The sequence below is a fragment of the Pristiophorus japonicus genome, chromosome 12, assembly GCF_044704955.1.
Source record: "Pristiophorus japonicus isolate sPriJap1 chromosome 12, sPriJap1.hap1, whole genome shotgun sequence".
NCBI lineage: Eukaryota > Metazoa > Chordata > Chondrichthyes > Pristiophoridae > Pristiophorus > Pristiophorus japonicus.
The window spans coordinates 109,278,678-109,296,010 of record NC_091988.1 but is presented as its reverse complement, the minus strand read 5'-3'; positions in this window follow the sequence as shown (position 1 = coordinate 109,296,010).

The window sequence follows — 17,333 nt, the reverse complement described above, 5'->3', positions numbered from 1 at the left end:
GGCTAGACAAGTAAATGAGAGAGAAGGGAATAGAGGGTTATGCTGATGTTAAATGAGGAAAGACAGGAGGTTTGAGTGGAGGATAAATGGTGAATGGCCTGTGTCTGTGCCATATATCCGATGTAATCCTATTGTTCAAGACAATCATTGGTTCAATGATGTCATGGTGAGCACTCTGGACTTTGAATCCAGTGATCTGAGTTCAAATCTATATTCAAAAAGGAGTTAGATGTAGTCCTTACTACTAGGGGGATCAAGGGGTATGGCGAGAAAGCAGGAATGTGGTACTGAAGTTGCATGTTCAGCCATGAGCTCATTGAATGGCGGTGCAGGCTCGAATGGCCTACACCTGCACCTATTTTCTATGTTTCTATGTTTCTACACATTGCTCGAAGGGGAAGATAAATAACTTGCATCCAAATGCAATTGTTACTTTTGTCTTCTTTGTAAAATCATAATGTCTGGGCATAATTTGTTTGTGAGATTAAAATTGATTCTATAAATTGATAAGAGTTGCTGTTCAAGCACATGGGAAGGGAAATTTAGCTGAATATTAAGGGAATAATCAAATTTTATTTTTGAAAAGGTCCAATCTATGTGGTTCTGTCCAAACTATATTCAGAAATAAGTTTTTGGGGGTTGACTGGTGTTAAAGTTAAGTAACATGCTTCATCTTGCAGACTGAAAAATTCTCTGGCATATTTGGGGGAATAAAAGGTCCAAGAAGAGGTTCAGTTAAATAAAATTAAATAAAGAAAATGGGTTTAAACTTACACAAGTGGGAATATTTCATCTATGTTTTAAAGATATGATAGTATTGTATTAGACAGTAAAGTTCCTCTGGGGCTCATGAATGAAATGGTGAATACTGTATAAAATTTGAGAGGAAATGGGTGAGGATATAAGAGGAAAACAGGAAAATTACACCTCTAAATGGGAATTTTTCTTGAATCTTTGTTCTTGGGTGAATTGGCATAAACCATCTGGGTCCACTCTGGTGTTAATGTAAATTCTAGTTAAAGTCCGGGAAATGCAGGAAATTAATCAGCTTTCTCTTCAAGATGTTTGTGTCATAGCCTGTACTGAACAATAATAAACTGAGTTTGATCACCTGGCCACTAACCGAGGCATCGGGACCATGCACAGGGAGATGGGCAAAGATCTCCATACACCCCACAATCTCTTGATAAAATCACCTGAAAGTCTGAGAATGGCTTGGATCAGATGTCACATGTGGCATGATATTGGGATACCGCTGCGTGTGTGTGTGAACGAGTCTCAGGCATGCTCAGTTAGCGACAACAGCACAACATGAAATGGCTAATGTGGCTCAGGAGAGTGAGAGAACTTTAAACCATCAAGGACATGACACATTCTCCATAGAGAAACTGACTTTGATGGCTTGGCCGAACCCGGGGCCATAATTGTCCACCCAGCAAAAATAAAATGGTGGCCGCAGCAGTGCGCCCTCCCCTTGAAGGGGCGCTGCGATGTCATGGCTCTCACACACACATGAAACCAGATGCACCAACAGAAAAGGCTGACGGGGGAACCGCTCGGTAATTATTTTAGGTAAATTTTGCACGGAATGGGATGGAGGTTCCAGAGATCGGCGGTGCTTTGATGACACACGTTGGGCAGCCGGCAGCAACAGGACGGTAGTAGGGACCGCCCGAAAAATCCCCGAGCTGAATTTGGGTCGTGGTGGCCACTCGATTGCGCCGCATGGTTGCCACAAGACGGCGGTAATGGGCCTTATCCCAACCCTGAATCTCGGCCCCCTTATTGAAACAGAAATTTACAGCGCAGAAGGAGATCATTCCGGCCCATCGTGTCCGCGCCGGCCGACAAAGAGCCATTGATCAGCAGCCCTGAAGGTTATATATAAACCTATGAACAATGACGGAAAGGCAAAGAGCATCCAGCCCAACCAATCTGCCTCACCACAACTGTGACATCCCTGATACTAAAACATTCTAGACTCCACCCCAACTGGAGCCATGTGATCTCCTGCGAGAGGCAAAAACTAGATAAAAAACCAGGCCAATTTAGGGAGAAAAAAAATGGGAAAATTCCTCTCCGACCCATCCAGGCGATCGAAACTAGTCCAGGAGATCACCCTGGCCGTATTCTATTCCTGCAGCACTTACCATTATATCTGCTCTGTCCAACAAAAGGTTATCCAGAGTTATCCAGCTCGAGGTCCATAACCCTGAAGGTTACTGCAGCCCATCCAACCATCTCTTAAAAGTGGTGAAGGTTTATGCATCCACCACTCTTCCAGGCAGCGAGTTAGATCCCCACAACCCTCTGCGTAAAGAAGCCCCCCCTCAAATCCCCTCTATACCAACCACCTTAAAACTATGCCCCCTCATGATAGACCCCATCACCAATGGAAATAGACCCTTACTATCCACTATGTCCAGGACCCTCAATATTTTGTACACCTCGATGAGATCTCCTCTTAACCTCCTCTGTTCCAATGAGAACAAACCCAGCCTATCCAATCTGTCCTCATAACTAAGATTCTCCATTCCAGGTAGCATCCTCGTAAATCTCCTCTGCACCCTCTCTAGTGCAATCACGTCCTTCCTATAATACGCCGACCAGAACTGCATGCAGTACTCCAGCTGTGGCCTAACCAAAATATTATACAATTTAAGCATAACCTCCCTGCTCTTATATTCTATGTCTCAGCCAATAAAGGTAAGCATTCTGTATGCCTTCTTAACCACCTTATCCACCTGGCCTGCTACTTTCAGGGATCTGTGGACCAATGGTGGAGCTTTGGAGGCGTGGCCTATTCAGTTGGAGCTGTGCTGTGGTGAGAGAAGGAACTCCCTGCTGAAGCTCCTGTCTGGGAGGCCGAGAGTGAACCCTGAGACCAGCCCAGGAAGAGGAGGAGCGGGCTGGCTTACTACAATTCAACGTCCGGAGGGAGAGGAGGAGAGCAGAAAATGTATCATTTTTTACAACTACAGAGAGTTGGAGAGAGGGGGAAAAGAACATCTTGAGAAAACACCATCCAGTGTGGAAGGAGGGAGAGTCATTTCTACAATCTTCGATGGGTGGATGTGTTTTGGTGCATTCCCCGAAAGACTTTGTTGTATCGGTGGGGTCCTTCGACTTGGTGGCGTTCGACAGGGTGGATCACGACTATCTGTTCGGAACTCTGCGCGCTTTCGGGTTCGGGACGCATTTCGTCGCCCGGATCCGACTTTTGTATGCCGCCGCGGAGTGTCTGATAAAGGTTAACGGGTCCTTGACGGCGCCCCTTCACTTTGGGAGAGGGGTGCGCCAGGGATGCCCCATGTCCGGCCAGTTATATGCCATCTGCGTGGAGCCTTTCCTGCGCTTCCTGCAGACGAGGTTGACGGGACTGGCTCTGCAAGGGCCGGGCGTGGAGGTCGTCCTCTCAGCTTACGCCGATGACATGCTCCTCGCGGTAGAGGATCCCGCTGACCTGCGAAGGATGCGAGAGTGCCAGGATATTCACTCGGCCGCATCCTCCGCCAGGATCAACTGGGAGAAATGTTCCGGACTCCTGGTGGGTCAGTGGCGGGTGGACTCCCTGCCGGAGGAGCTCAGGCCTTTTGCCTGGAGCACGACCCATCTCCTCTATCTGGGAGTCTACCTTAGCCCCGACGAGGAAGCCTGGCCGGCGAACTGGCAGAGCTGGAGGCCACGGTCGCCGCTCGCCTAGGGCGCTGGACAGGACTGCTCCGAGTCATACAGGGGTCGAGCGCGAGTCATAAACCAGCTGGAGACCGCCATGTTGTGGTACCGGCTGGTCACTTTGACCCCTCCCCTTGCGTTTGTCACCAAGATACAGAAGAAGCTGGTGGACTTCTTCTGGAACAACAGGAAGCACTGGGTCTCTGCCGCGGTCTTGAGTCTCCCGCTTGGGGAGGGCGGTCAGTCGTTGGTGTGCGTCAGCACCCAGCTCGCGACTTTCCGTCTTCAGACCCTGCAGAGATACCTTAACGTCTAGCCCCCTCCTAGGTGGCGTGCTCTGGCGACGTATTTCTTCCACCAGCAGCATGGCCTCAACTGCAACACGCAGCTCCTGTTTGTGAGTTTGGGGGGCGTCAGGACCGCCTTCCAGGAGCTGCCTGTCCTTTACAAGGAACTCACCAGGGTCTGGAACAAAGTCTTCACCAAGCGCAGCTCTCCACCGGCTGGAGTTGTGGCTGTCCTGCAGGAGCCGCTGCTCGGGAATCTGTACCTCCACGACCGAGGTTTTAGGTGGCGGTCGGACGAGAGGGCTGTGGCTGGTGAGGTGACCAGGGTCAGGGACCTGCTCGATGGCGGAGGAGTGGGCTGGATGGCGCCAGACACGCTAGCGCGGCTCCTATATTCCGCCAACGTCCGCCATGCGGCCGATGCCATCGAGTCGCTAAAAACAGCTCTGGGCACTGACTCCGTTAGGTGCATCAAGGAAGCTCAAGCACGTGGGGAGATCCCGTCCGAACAGACACCCGTCCGGACGGAATTCCTCATCGGCGCCAAACCCCGGAACCTCCCTCGGGATCCGGCGCCTCACAACTTGAGCCGCCTCGAGGAAATCCCCTCCGTGCTTTTCAGTTCCACGCGGAGGGGTTTCCTGTACGGGCTGCTCCTGCACACTCTCAACTTTGCCATCCTCGCCTGCCATCCGGACACGCCATGGCGTACCATCTTGCCGTCCGGAGGAGGCGTGGGTCCCCGATGGAGGGCACTCTTCGTGGGAGTCCTCCCAGTATTTATCGGGGACTTGGCCTGGAGGGTGGTGCACGGAGCAGTCCCGTGCAATAAATTTTTAAGCCGGTTCACAGGCTCCCAGGCCGCCTGCAATTTCTGCAGTCTGGAAGAGTCCGTGTTCCATGTTTTTACCGAATGCACGAGGTTGCAGCCCCTGTTTTATTATTTAAAGGGGCTGCTCGTGAAATTCTGGCTGCACTTCAGACCCACACTCCTGATCTTTGGGCACCCTGTGCAGAGGTGAGCGGGTAGGTCCGAGGGCCTCCTCGTAGGACTGCTCCTGGGCACGGCCAAGGGTGCCATCAGCCGGTCCAGGCAGCGGGCGGTCGAGGGGGTCGTTCAGCACGTACATCCGCGCCAGGGTGTCCTTGGAGATGGAGCACGTGGTGTCCACCGGTACGCTCGTGGCCTTCCGCGAGAGGTGGGCGCCGGAGAGACTGGAGTGCATCATCACCCCCGGCAACCAAATTTTAATTTGATTTTATGTTTTAAACTCTAATTTGTTTTAATTGCCGGTGTTTTTAGTGTCCCCCTCCCCTTTTATAGGGGGCACTGGGAGGAAAAAAGTATGATTTTAGTGCCCAAAAAAAAACTTTAAAAAAAAACACAAAAAAAAGAGCCTTGGAAATGTTTGGTGCGCCCCCCAGATCGGGGGGACACGACTTAATGATTTAATGTTTTAATTTTCTCCCAAAAAGAGTTCTGTGGACTAATGGTGGAGCTTTGGAGGCGTGGCCTATTCACTTGGAGCTCTGTTGCTGTGAGAGAAGGTAGTCGGCCCCTCGGCCATTGTCGCAGCTTCCAAGATGTCTGGGAAGACTGTATTCTTCGTGGGATCGGAGTGGGCGGTGTCCCTGGCCCTTGAAAAGGGGCTCATGGTGGACGGGACGTTCCTGCCGGTGGACCCTCTCGAGGCCACCGCGCAGAGGGTCGTCCTTTCAAACGTCCCACCCTTTGTTCCTGCTGGGCTCCTCCTCCCTCACCTACACCAACTGGGAGAGGTAAGGTCAGGGATCAACCCCATACCGCTCGGCCTCAGGGAGAGCAGCCTGCGCCATGTGTTCTCCTTCCGCCGCCAGCTTTTTGTCCGGCTGGCGCTGGAGGAGATGACAGAGAGTAATTTTAATGTGGTGCACGAGGGGACTGCCTACCGCGTCTTCTGGACGTCGGACGGCATGCGGTGCCATGCCTGTAGGGAGGTGGGACACGTTCGCAAGAACTGCCCCGCCTCCAAGGCCGCCAAACTACCGAAGGCGGCCAAGGCTGGCGCCGCCACCACCCCTCCCCCTAGAAGCGTCCACGTGCCGGGAGCCATAGGTGCGCGGGCATCGTCGGTGGCCTTTGTTTTCACGGCCTCCAGCAGGGGGGAGGGAGAGCGTCCGATCGGAAGGAAGGCGCGGAAAAAGGCGAAACATCTCGAGGCGGGTCCCCTCAGTGCGCCAGACAATTTGTTTACCGCGCTCAGCCCAACCACGTCACCGGCGAGCGCGGGGTGCCCTGAGACCGTGCCCGAGCCCTTGACCAATACCGCAGAGGGGTTCGGGCGCGGGCAAGATAAGAAAATGGGGGGAGTGGAGCGGGAGGCCTCGGCAGACATGGAGGTCTCCCTGCCTCCGCGCCCCCGCAGGAACAAAAGGAGGCGCCGCTCCAATGAGGCGGAGGGAGAACAACATCCCTCCGCGGAGAAGTCGGTGCCCGCCGCGTGTCCCGCGTCCCCCACCAGCGCCCCCAAACTGCGCCGTAGGCTGGAGGAATCTGTCCCCGGGGAGGGTGAGACAGTCGAGGCTGCCCAGCCTCTGCCTCCCAGGGATGGCGTGGAAGATCTGCCTGTCGTGGGGGGCACGGGGCCAGCGGAGGAATGCGTTGCCGCCGGGTCGAGCGTCCCGGGGACTGAGGCGTGCGGGGCAGAAAAGGCCAAACCTGAGCCCGCCCAGCTATTAACCAACTTCCCTCGGGTGTCGCTCGGCCCGGAAGAAACGGAAAACATGAACAATTTTAACGATTCTGTACAGGTTGGGCCGGTGGGTGGCGGCAGGGAGGGGGAAGAACAACAACCCTCGCCCCCTACTTTGGAGCTGGGGTACTTGGAGGACCTGGAACATTTCTTTGACCGGGTCTCTCCGCCTTCCCCGGCTCCTGGGGCGGAGGAGGAACCCCTTCCGCTATCGCTTCCTGACCCAGCACCGCTTTTAAAAGAGACCAGTGGGGACTCCTCTGTCGACGATCCTGGGGGTGGGATCGGGGCAGAGCCAGGGCCGGATGGAGCGGCCGGGCCGTTTGCCGTACCTCGTGCGGTCGACGGTCCGGCTGCTGGCGGCGACCTCCCGGAGGGGGACGGGGACTCGGTGGGGGACGAGGGAGAAGATCTCGAGTCCATCGCCAGTGAGGCGGTGGATCTCCTTGTGCCCGCCGCTGAGTCCCACCTCATTCCTGCAAAGGAACTCCGGGACTTTTTGGTCCAGAGCCAGGGTCGCCGCAACCGAACCCATCTGGCCCGGGAAAGATGGTCCGAGCCAGGGCTGCTCGTCGCGTCTGTCCGCGCCGCCGCTAAAACCATGGCCGCGGGCGGGCCCTTATCAAAGGCTCAAGGCCTTGAGCTGCGCCGGCTCAAATGGTTCCTCGCTGGGCTGCTGAAGGAGTGGAGGTCAACAAACGACTCCACTCCCCCCCCACAATAGGTTAGGTAGATGTTGCACTATGCTTTTGTCATGAAGATAACCATAGCCAGCCTCAACATCAACGGCGGCAGAGAGGCACACTGTAGATTTAAAAATTTTTCACTCCAGCGGGAGGGGAAATATGCAGTGTGCTTCCTGCAAGAAACCCACACCATTCCGGGAGACGAAGCCACCTGGCTCCTGGAATGGCAAGGAGAGGTCCGCATGAGCCACCTCACCGCCACTTCTTGTGGGGTGGCCATCTTGTTGGCCCCGCATTTTCAGCCAGAGATCTTGGGGGTCGAGGAGCCCGTGCCAGGCCGCTTGCTGCACGTCACGGTTCGCCTGGGGGACGTGCTGCTCCATCTCGTGAACGTGTACGCCCCTCAGCCTGGCCCGCAGCAAATGCGCTTCTTCGAAGAAGTGTCCGCTCTTCTTGGCTCCGTCGACGTCGGCGACTGCATTGTCCTCGGGGGGATTTTAACTGCACCCTCGAGGCGAGGGATCGCTCCAGTGCCTCGCAGAGCATGACGGCGATGGAGAAGTTGAGGGATCTGGTCGGGTCCTTCGACTTGGTGGACGTCTGGCGAAATCTCCATCCCGACTCCAGCGCCTTTACTTGGTTGAGGCCGAGAGTAGGATGGTCCAGAGTCGACCGCATTTACGTGTCTCGGGCGTATGTTTCCTGCGTCCCGGTGGCCTCCATGCGGCTGGGTCCGTGTTCGGACCACCACCTGGTATGGGCGGAGCTCGCTTCGCTCTTCGCGAGGATGGGGTCTGCGTACTCACATTTTAACAACCAGCTGCTGGAGGATGTGCGGTCCCAGGACTCGTTCCGTCATTTCTGGGCCGACTGGAGAAGGAAGCAGGGGGGCTTCCCCTCCTGGAGGCTATGGTGGGACGTGGGCAAGGCTCACGTCCGCGTCTTCTGTCAAGCGTACGCGAGGGGGTCGACCAAGAGGCGGGCGGCCAGGGTCGGGCGCCTAGAAAAAGAGATGCTCGACCTGGAGTCCCGTCTCGGTCAAGTCATAGAAACATAGAAACATAGAAAATAGGTGCAGGAGTAGGCCATTCGGCCCTTCTAGCCTGCACCGCCATTCAATTAGTTCATGGATGAACATGCAACTTCAGTACCCCATTCCTGCTTTCTCACCATACCCCTTGATTCCCCTAGTAGTAAGGACTTCATCTAACTCCTTTTTGAATATATTTAGTGAATTGGCCTCAACAACATTCTGTGGTAGAGAATTCCACAGGTTCACCACTCTCTGGGTGAAGAAATTCCTCCTCATCTCGGTCCTAAATGGCTTCCCCCTTATCCTTAGACTGTGTCCCCTGGTTCTGGACTTCCACAACATTGGGAACATTCTTCCTGCATCTAACCTGTCTAACCCCGTCAGAATTTTAAACGTTTCTATGAGGTCCCCTCTCATTCTTCTGAACTCCAGTGAATATAAGCCCAGTTGATCCAGTCTTTCTTGATAGGTCAGTCCCGCCATCCCGGGAATCAGTCTGGTGAACCTTCGCTGCACTCCCTCAATAGCAAGAATGTCTTTCCTCAGGTTAGGAGACCAAAACTGTACACAATACTCCAGGTGTGGCCTCACCAAGGCCCTGTACAATTGTAGCAACACCTCCCTGCCCCTGCACTCAAATCCCCTCGCTATGAAGGCCAACATGCCATTTGCTTTCCTAACCGCCTGCTGTACCTGTATGCCAACCTTCAATGACTGATGTACCATGAAACCCAGGTCTCTTTGCACCTCCCCTTTTCCTAATCTGTCACCATTCAGATAGTAGTCTGTCTCTCTGTTTTTACCACCAAAGTGGATAACCTCACATTTATCCACATTATACTTCATCTGCCATGCATTTGCCCACTCACCTAATCTATCCAAGTCGCTCTGCAGCCTCATAGCATCCTCCTCGCAGCTTACACTGCCACCCAACTTAGTGTCATCCGCAAATTTGGAGATACTACATTTAATCCCCTCGTCTAAATCATTAATATACAGTGTAAACAGCTGGGGCCCCAGCACAGAACCTTGCAGTACCCCACTAGTCACTGCCTGCCATTCTGAAAACTCCCCATTTACTCCTACTCTTTGCTTCCTGTCTGACAACCAGTTCTCAATCCATGTCAGCACACTACCCCAATCCCATGTGCTTTAACTTTGCACATTAATCTCTTGTGTGGGACCTTGTCGAAAGCCTTTTGAAAGTCCAAATATACCACATCAACTGGTTCTCCCTTGTCCACTCTACTGGAAACATCCTCAAAAAATTCCAGAAGATTTGTCAAGCATGATTTCCCTTTCACAAATCCATGCTGACTTGGACCTATCATATTACCTCTTTCCAAATGCACTGCTATGACATCCTTAATAATTGATTCCATCATTTTACCCACTACCGATGTCAGGCTGACCGGTCTATAATTCCCTGTTATCTCTCTCCCTCCTTTTTTAAAAAGTGGGGTTACATTGGCTACCCTCCACTCCATAGGAACTGATCCAGAGTCAATGGAATGTTGGAAAATGACTGTCAATGCATCCACTATTTCCAAGGCCACCTCCTTAAGTACTCTGGGATGCAGTCCATCAGGCCCTGGGGATTTATCGGCCTTCAATCCCATCAATTTCCCCAACACAATTTCCCGACTAATAAGGATTTCCCTCAGTTCCTCCTCCTTACTAGACCCTCCAACCCCTTTTATATCCGGAAGGTTGTTTGTGTCCTCCTCAGTGAATACCGAACCAAAGTACTTGTTCAATTGGTCCGCCATTTCTTTTTTCCCCGTTATGACTTCCCCTGATTCTGACTGCAGGGGACCTACGTTTGTCTTTACTAACCTTTTTCTCTTTACATATCTACAGAAACTTTTGCAATCCATCTTAATGTTCCCTGCAAGCTTCTTCTCGTACTCCATTTTCCCTGCCCTAATCAAACCCTTTGTCATCCTCTGCTGAGTTCTAAATTTCTCCCAGTCCCCGGGTTCGCTGCTATTTCTGGCCAATTTGTATGCCACTTCCTTGGCTTTAATGCTATCCCTGATTTCCCTTGATAGCCACGGTTGAGCCACCTTCCCTTTTTTATTTTTACGCCAGACAGGAATGTACAATTGTTGTAGTTCATCCATGCGGTCTCTAAATGTCTGCCATTGCCCATCCACAGTCAACCCCTTCAGTATCATTCGCCAATCTATCCTAGCCAATTCACGCCTCATACCTTCAAAGTTACCCTTCTTTAAGTTCTGCACCATGCTCGTCGAGGACCCGGCCCTGCGGACGGTGTACGAAGCGAAGAAGGCTGCGCTGAAGGACCTGCAGCTCGTCGGGTCCCGAGGCGCGTTCGTGATGTCGCGGATCCGGTTCCTGCGGGATCTGGACCGCGGCTCCCCCTTCTTCTACTCGCTGGAAAAAAGACAGAGTGTCCTTACGCAGCTCTTGACGCTGCTGGCCGACGACGGCTCTCTCGTCTCGGATCTGGAGGGCGTCAACAACAGGGCCCGTGAATATTACGGGGCTCTGTTCTCTCCGGAGCCGTCCAGCGAGGAAGCGCGTAGAGTTTTGTGGGAGGACCTGCCGAGGGTCGGCCCGGAGGGCGCCAAAAATCTGGAAGCTCCGCTATGCCTTGCGGAGCTGAACGGCGCCCTCGACCGGCTCTCGAGGGGAAAAGCCCCGGGGCTGGACGGGCTGACCACGGAGTTCCACAGGGCATCCTGGGGGGCGACTACGCGTGGGACTTGGGTGAAAGTCTCGCGACCGGGGAGATGCCCCTCTCTTGGCGCAGGGCAGTCATCGTCCTGCTGCCTAAGAAGGGCGATCTCCGCCTCCTTAAGAACTGGCGCCCGGTCTCCCTCCTCAGCACGGACTACAAAATCTTCGCCAGGGCGATGTCTGCTCGCCTTGGCGCCGTGCTGGACCACATGATCCACCCCGACCAGTCCTACACGGTCCCGGGTCGGACAATCCACGATAACATCCATCTGGTCCGGGACCTCATCCATCATTCCCAGGAGGCTGGTCTGTTGGTCGCCTTCCTATCTCTCGACCAAGAGAAGGCGTTCGACAGGGTGGATCACGACTATCTGTTCGGAACTCTGCGTGCTTTCGGGTTTGGGAAGTATTTCGTCGCCCGGATGCGACTTTTGTACGCCGCCGCAGAGTGTCTGATAAAGGTTAACAGGTCCTTGACGGCGCCCCTTCACTTTGGGAGAGGGGTGCGCCAGGGATGCCCCATGTCCGGCCAGTTATATGCCATCTGCGTGGAGCCTTTCCTGCACCTCCTGCGGATGAGGTTGACGGGACTGGCTCTGCAAGGGCTGGGCATGGAGGTCGTCCTCTTGGCTTACGCCGATGACGTGCTCCTCACGGTAGAGGATGCCGCTGACCTGCGGAGGATGCGTGAGTGCCAGGAGATTTACACGGCCGCATCCTCCACCAGGATCAACTGAGAGAAATGTTCCGGACTCCTGGTGTGTCAGTGGCAGGTGGACTCCCTGCTGGAGGAGCTCAGGCCTTTTGTCTGCAGCACGACACATCTCCTCTATCTGGGAGTCTACCTTAGCCCCGACGAGGAAGCCTGGCCGGCGAACTGGCAAGAGCTGGAAGCCAAGGTCGCTGCTCGCCTAGGGCGCTGGACAGGACTGCTCCGAGTGCTGTCCTACAGGGGTCGAGCGCTAGTCATAAACCAGCTGGTGGCCGCCATGTTGTGGTACGGCTGGTCACTTTGACCCCTCCCCCTGCATTTGTCACCAAGATACAGAAGAAGCTGGTGGACTTCTTCTGGAACAACAGGAAGCACTGGGTCTCTGCCACGGTCTTGAGTTTCCCGCTTGGGGAGGGCGGTCAGTCGTTGGTCTACGTCAGCACCCAGCTCGCGACTTTCCATCTTCAGACCCTGCAGAGATACCTTTACGTCGAGCCCCCTCCTAGGTGGTGCGCTCTGGTGACGTTTTTCTTCCGCCAGCAGCATGGCCTGAACTACGACACGTAGCTCCTGTTTGTGAGCTTTGGGGGCGTCAGGACCGCCTTCCAGGAGCTGCCTGTCTTTTACAAGGAACTCACCAGGGTCTGGAACAAAGTCTCCACCAAGCGCAGCTCTCCACCGGCTGGAGTGGCGGCTGTCCTGCAGGAGCCGCTGCTCGGGAATCCGTACCTCCACGACCGAGGTTTTAGGTGGCGGTCGGACGAGAGGGCTGTGGCTGGTGAGGTGACCAGGGTCAGGGACCTGCTCGATGGCAGAGGAGCGGGCTGGATGGCGCCAGACACGCTGGCACGGTGCCTAAATTCCGCCAACGTCCGCCGCGCGGCCGATGCCATCGAGTCGCTAAAAACAGCTCTGGGCCCTGACTCCATTTGGTGCATCGAGGAGGCTCAAGCACGTGGGGAGATCCCGTCCGAACTGACCCCCGTCCGGACGGAATTCCTCATCGGCGCGAAACCCCGGAACCTCCCTCGGGAGCCGGCGCCTCACAACTTGAGCCACCTCGAGGAAATCCCCTCCGTGCCTTTCAGTTCCGCTCGGAGGGGTTTCCTGTACGGGCTGCTCCTGCACACTCTCAACTTTGCCATCCTCGCCTGCCGTCCGGACACGCCATGGCGTACCATCTTGCCGTCCGGACGAGGTGGGGGTCCCGGATGGAGGGCACACTACGCGGGAGTCCTCCCAGTATTTATCGGGGACTTGGCCTGGATGGTGGTGCACGGAGCAGTCCCGTGCAATAAATTTTTAAGCCGGTTCATGGTCTCCCAGGCCGCCTGCAATTTCTGCAGTCTGGAAGTGTACGTGTTCCATGTTTTTACCGAATGCACGAGGTTGCAGCCCCTGTTTTATTATTTAAAGGGGCTGCTCCTGAAATTCTGGCTGCACTTCAGTCCCACACTCCTGATCTTTGGGCACCCTGTGCGGAGGGGAGCGCGTAGGTCCGAGGGCCTCCTCGTAGGACTGCTCCTGGGCACGGCCAAGGGTGCCATCAGCTGGTCCAGGCAGCAGGTGGTCGAAGGGGTCATTCAACCTGACTGCCTGCCTCTCTTCCACGCGTACATCCGCGCCAGGGTGTCCTTGGAGATAGAGCAAGCGGTGTCCACCGGTACGCTCGCGGCCTTCCGCGAGAGGTGGGCGCCGGAGGGACTGGAGTGCATCATCACGCTCGGCAACCAAATTTTAATTTGATTTTATGTTTTAAAGTTTAATTTGTTTTAATTGCTGGTGTTTTTAGTGTCCCCCTCCCCTTTTGTCGGGGGCACTTGTAGAAAAAAATATATATATGATTTTAGTGCCCAAAAAAAAAAACTTTTAAAAAAACCAAACAAACAAAAAAAATACAAAAAACAAAAAAAAAGGGCCTTGTAAATGTTTGGTGCGTCCTCCAGATCGGGGGGCCACGATTTAATGTTTTCGTTTCCCCCAAAAGTGTTCTGTGGACCAATGGTGGAGCTTTGGAGGCGTGGCCTATTCAGTTGGAGCTGTGCTGCTGTGAGAGAAGGAGCTTGCTGCTTTGCTCCTGCCTGGAAGGCCTAGAGTGAACCCTGAGACCAGCCCAGGAAGAGGAGGAAGGGGCTGGCTTACTACAATTCAACGTCCAGAGGGAGAGGAGGAGAGCAGAAAATGTATCAACTTATTACTACTTCAGAGAGTTGGAGGGGGAAAAGAACAACAACCTGAGAAAACACCATCCAGTGTGGAAGGAGGGAGAGCCATTTCTACAATCTTTGACAGGTGGGTGTGTTTTGGTGCATTCCCCGAAATACTTTGTTGTATCAGTGGGGGGAGGAAAGAAGATAACTCGAGGGCCGGAACATCGCGGGGGATGTGTGTGTGTGTGGAAGTGTGTGTGGGGGTCTTGCTTACAGCTAGGCCCCACACACCACTGAAGCACCCCCCCCCCCATTGCCTATCCTGGGATAGCTGCAGCTACCTGGCTGAAGAATCATTAATTACCCTATTTTACACCGTTGGGAGTGTGTGCCTTGGTTGCTCCAGCGACCCCAGGTGAAGACATCTTCTCCCCCCACCCAAAGACCATCTACAAAGCCTGTGTTTTTTGCCATCTGGGGAGTGCACCCCAAGAAACACCCACCCATCGCTGTGAGGGGAGACCTGCACTCGCAGCTTCCCTCTTTCCCACCCCGCTTCACTCTTTCTCTCTTTCTCTGTCTCTCCCCTCTCTCTCTGAGAGCCCTTTCCTCCTAATTTGGAAAAAAAACAATTAAGACAACTGAGCAGAGGGAGCAAGGCCCCTCCCCATTTGTTAACTAGGGAGAGGTGTGCCCCATTAAGATATCCCTCTGCTCAAAACACCAACGACGCCAATTAAAGACCATTAAGGCCTGTGACTTTGGGGTGGGTGTCGCCCTTAAAGGGACCCCGTGATGGCGACCCCATCCACGCTGGTGGCAGGGCCAGCTAAGACCTACGTGCAGGCAGCGTCCACATCCACGGCGCCTCCTGCGCCTCCTGCTGCCCTGCCACGATTCAGACTCATAACAAAAAAACACGGGGTCAAGAGCTACACTCACCCCACAATGAGCATTGAGGAGTGCGTGCGGGCGATGGCTGGGGTAGTAGGCCCCTCGGCCATTGTCGCAGCCTCCAAGATGTCTGGGAAGGCGGTGTTCTTCCTGGGGTCAGAGCGGGCGGTGTCCCTGGCCCTCGAAAAGGGGCTCACGGTGAGCGGGACATTCCTGCTGGTGGACCCTCTCGAGGCCACCGCGCAGAGGGTCATCATTTCTAACGTCCCGCCCTTTGTTCCCGCTGTGTTCCTCCTCCCTCACCTACATCAACCGTGTCCCCCACCAGCGCCCCCAAACTGCGCTGTAGGCGAGAGGAGTCTGTCTCCGGGGAGGGTGAAACAGTCGAGGCTGCCCAGCCTCTGCCTCCCGGGGATGGCGTGAAAGATCTGCCTGTCGTGGGGGGCATGGGGCCAGCGGAGGAATGCATTGCCGCCGGGTCGAGCGTCCCGGGGACTGAGGCGGGCGGGGCCGAAAAGGCCGAACCTGAGCCCGCCCAGCTATTAACCAACTTCCCCCGGGAGTCGCTCGGCCCGGAAGAAACAGAAAATATGAACAATTTTAACGATTCTGTACACGCTGGGCTGGGGGGTGGCGGCGGGGAGGGGGAAGAACACCAACCCTCGCCCCCTACTTTGGAGCTGGGGTACTTGGAGGACCTGGAGAATTACTTTGGCCAGGTCTCTCCGTGTTCCACGGTTCCTGGGGCAGAGGAGGAACCCCTTCCGCTGTCGCTTCCTGACCCAGCACCACTTTTAAAAGAGCCCAGTGGGGACTCCTCTGCCGACGATCCTGGGGGTAGGATCGGGGCAGAGCCAGGGTCGGATGGAGCAGCCGGGCCATTTGCCGTACCTCGTGTGGTCGATGGGCCGGCTGCTGGCGGTGACCTCCCGGAGGTGGACGGGGACTCGGTGGGGGACGAGGGAGAAGATCTTGAGTCCATCGCCAGTGAGGCAGTGGATCTCCTCGTGCCCGCCGCTGTGTCCCCCCTCATTTCTGTAAAGGAACTCCGGGACTTTTTGGCCCAGAGCCAGGGCCGCCGCAATCGAGCCCATCTGGCCCATGAAAAATGGTCCGAGCCAGGGCTGCTCGTCGCGTCCGTCCGCGCCGCCGCTAAAACCATGGCCGCGGGCGGGCCCTTATCAAAGGCGCAAGGCCTTGAGCTGCGCCGGCTCAAAAGGTTCCTCGCTGGGCTGCTGAAGGAGTGGAGGTCAACAAACGACTCCATTCCCCCCCCCCCCACAATAGGTTAGGTAGAGGTTGCACTATGCTTTTGTCATGAAGATAACCATAGCCAGCCTCAACATCAACGGCGGCAGAGAGGCACACTGTAGATTTAACAAATTTTCGCTCCTGCGGGAGGGGAAATATGCGGTGTGCTTCCTGCAAGAAACCCACACCGTTCCGGGAGACGAAGCCACGTGGCTCCTGGAATGGCAAGGAGAGGTCCGCATGAGCCACCTCACCGCCACTTCTTGTGGGGTGGCCATCTTGCTGGCCCCGCATTTCAGCCGGAGATCTTGGGGGTCAAGGAGCCCATGCCAGGCCGCTTGCTGCACGTCATGGTTCGCCTGGGGGATGTGCCGCTCCATCTCGTGAACGTGTACGCCCCTCAGCCCGGCCCGCAGCAAGCGCGCTTCTTCGAAGAAGTGTCTGCTCTACTTGGCTCCGTCGATGTCGGCGACTGCATTGTCCTCGGGGGGGATTTTAACTGCACCCCTCGAGGTGAGGGACTGCTCCGGTGCCCCGCAGAGCATGACGGCGATGGAGAAGTTGAGGGACCTGGTCGGGTCCTTCGACTTGGTGGACGTCTGGCGAAATCTCCACCCGACTCCAGCGCCTTTACTTGGGTGAGGCCTGGAGTTGGATGGTCTAGAGTCGACCGCCTTTACGTGACTCGGGCGTACGTTTCCTGCGTCCCGGCGGCCTCCATGCGGCCGGTGCCGTGTTCGGACCACCACCTGGTATGGGCGGAGCTCGCTTCGCTCTGCGCGAGGACGGGGTCCGCGTACTGGCATTTTAACAACCAGCTTCTGGAGGACGTGCGGTTCCAGGACTCGTTCCGTCGTTTCTGGGCCGACTGGAGAAGGAAGCAGGGGGGCTTCCCCTCCTTGAGGCTATGGTGGGACATGGGCAAGGCTCACGTCTGCGTCTTCTGTCAAGAGTACGCGAGGGGGTCGACCAAGAGGCGGGCGGCCAGGGTCGGGCGCCTAGAAAAAGAGGTGCTCGACCTGGAGTCCCGTCTCGGTCAAGTCGTCGAGGACCCAGCCCTGCGGATGGTGTACGAAGCGAAGAAGGCCGCGCTGAAGGACCTGCAGCTCGTCGGGTCCCGAGGCGCGTTCGTGAGGTCACGGATCCGGTTCCTGCGGGATTTGGACCGCGGCTCCCCCTTCTTCTACTCGCTGGTAAAAAGACAGAGTGT